The 2500-nt window shown below is 56.5% G+C and overlaps 1 non-coding gene across 1 annotated transcript in view; it reads right to left on the bottom strand.

Annotated features, from left to right (window-relative positions):
- Window positions 1–214, bottom strand: part of LOC126318260 (small subunit ribosomal RNA) — a 1893-nt gene extending 1679 nt beyond the window's left edge. The window contains exon 1 of the ribosomal RNA XR_007557235.1: window positions 1–214. This exon is cut by the window's left edge and continues 1679 nt beyond it. This is a non-coding gene — a ribosomal RNA (small subunit ribosomal RNA).
- Between the last annotated feature and the right edge of the window lie 2286 nt (window positions 215–2500).

The following is a 2500-nucleotide window of genomic DNA, read 5'->3' as shown; positions in this document are numbered from 1 at the left end:
AATAAAAGCGTCCCTTCCATCTCTGGTCGGGACTCTGTTTGCATGTATTAGCTCTAGAATTACCACAGTTATCCAAGTAACGTGGGTACGATCTAAGGAACCATAACTGATTTAATGAGCCATTCGCGGTTTCACCTTAATGCGGCTTGTACTGAGACATGCATGGCTTAATCTTTGAGACAAGCATATGACTACTGGCAGGATCAACCAGGGAGCTGCGTCAACGAGAGCTGAGCAGCCGGCCGCCCGGGAGTGTGTCCCGAGGGCCCGCGCGAACACGCAAGCGTCCGCTCAATTATTCTGCAAACAGGAGGAGGCTGAGCTCCCCTGCACGATACACCTCGAAACCCTCTCAGGTCCCGGCGGCGCGCAGCGCCGTCCTAAGTACTTGGTCGGGTTCGAGAGAGGCGCAATCGCCCGGAGATGGGCGAGTAGACGCTTTCAGTGCGAACACCCGTGCTCCCAACTGAGCTTGCCGCTGCCGACAGAGGCCCGGGAGCGTGCTGTCGTGGCATTGCCGGCGGGAAACAACACGCGCCACCTACGGTGACCGGCAGCTCCAACGCCAGCGCCACAGAAGGGCAAAGCCCCACTTGGGTGCAGAAGCGAACTCTCCCAGCACAGCGCACGCGCCAACACGTCCGCAGAGCTGCGATACAAACCACCTGCGAGAACCGCTGGGGGCGACCGAGCAGCAGACGGCGTCGCGACGCCGAGTGCCGGGCGGCGGCGCATCCTCAACGCACACAGTCCGCAATCGGACCAGCACACTGCAGATGTCCACCGCGCTTCGCACCGGGCTCGGCAGAACCCACTTTGGCCGCCTGGCGCCGCGCGCAGGGTGCGCCGGCGCATAGCTGGGACGCCAGCCGGGCCCGTCGGCCGGCGCTCCTGCCACTGGGCGCCCCCCACCAGCCGGCTGTAGTGCGTGCGCTCACGCAGCGCGCGGCCAGCACGCCGGGCGGCCCCCCCTCACCGGCCGGGGACTGTCCCGCCAAGCCACAGCCTCGTATCGCTTCATACCCACATGGCCAACTCAGGTTCGGGGGCATGGCGGGTACCGCCGAAACAACCGGTTCATAGATGTACCGATCGTCGCTATCACCGATGCACCTGCAGCGCGAACAACCGCTCAACAACTGATTTCCAGTTCATTTGCGGATCTTTGGCAGCAAACGTATACGTCAATCTACATTTGCGAAATCTACGATTCTGGCATGCCTGCATGTTATGTGTCACGACACGCTACATCAGCCCACATACACACTGCGGCATGTACACGAGAGAACACGTGGAAGATGGTCCGCGCACGTGTGCAATGTCCCTTGCGCGGTCGACTGTCAACCGGCCTCTGTAGCATGTCGCAGATGTGGAACGCGGTCCACCGTGCTATCATGTTGTGTGGGGCAATACGATTAAATAGGAAAACCCTCGTCGCTACATCAACAGACGGCTCACGCTGATTCCCGGCAGAGGGAGGAGGGGGGGGGGGGGGGGGCCAACATGCAATACTTTCGTCCGTACCTACCTACCACATGTCTGTACGGCGTACAACAGTGCAATCTCGCTGTAATGGGGAGACGAGACAAGTAGCATCGTGCACAACATATGGCCCTTATGATTCGCCATTGTAGGGCGCAGCCGGTGTACGGTCAAGCATGTGCCACATTATGTCACTCAGTACGTAACGACGGATGATCAGTGTGGGTTACGCGTACATCAGCGGACAGTCCACACAGGCCGTACCACAACGTACACTGACTGCATCGACAACCGAATGCAACTGAACAGCTGCAAGGCTCATTTCACAAACAAACGCCTGACCGACCAGCTTGGAAGGGCAGGAGGGGAGGGCGATATTCGTTCTGTAGCGGTACACCCTTCCAGTGGTTAGCGGGACTGTGTAGAAAGTACGCAACACTCGAAAGACCTTTATGTGAGGGTACGCACCATGGCATCAAGAAATACACATGACACCAGAGGATCCAAGCAGTGAACTATGTTCAGAGGGTTGCTGTTAGGCAAAGCTACATTCCTGTGACGTTACATGTGACAGTTAAGGTGCAGTGTAAGTTAGGTTAAGGTGCAGCGTAAGTTAGGTTAAGGTGCAGCGTAAGTTAGGTTAAGGTGCAGCGTAAGTTAGGTTAAGGTGCAGCGTAAGTTAGGTTAAGGTGCAGCGTAAGTTAGGTTAAGGTGCAGCGTAAGTTAGGTTAAGGTGCAGCGTAAGTTAGGTTAAGGTGCAGCGTAAGTTAGGTTAAGGTGCAGCGTAAGTTAGGTTAAGGTGCAGCGTAACTTGGGTTAAGGTGCAGCGTAACTTGGGTTAAGGTGCAGCGTAACTTGGGTTAAGGTGCAGCGTAACTTGGGTTAAGGTGCAGCGTAACTTGGGTTAAGGTGCAGCGTAACTTGGGTTAAGGTGCAGCGTAACTTGGGTTAAGGTGCAGCGTAACTTGGGTTAAGGTGCAGCGTAACTTGGGTTAAGGTGCAGCGTAACTTGGGTTAA

The sequence above is a fragment of the Schistocerca gregaria genome, unplaced genomic scaffold, assembly GCF_023897955.1.
Source record: "Schistocerca gregaria isolate iqSchGreg1 unplaced genomic scaffold, iqSchGreg1.2 ptg000660l, whole genome shotgun sequence".
Lineage (NCBI taxonomy): Eukaryota > Metazoa > Arthropoda > Insecta > Orthoptera > Acrididae > Schistocerca > Schistocerca gregaria.
Note: the sequence above shows the minus strand (reverse complement) of the source record. Positions and strands in the feature narration are given on the sequence as shown.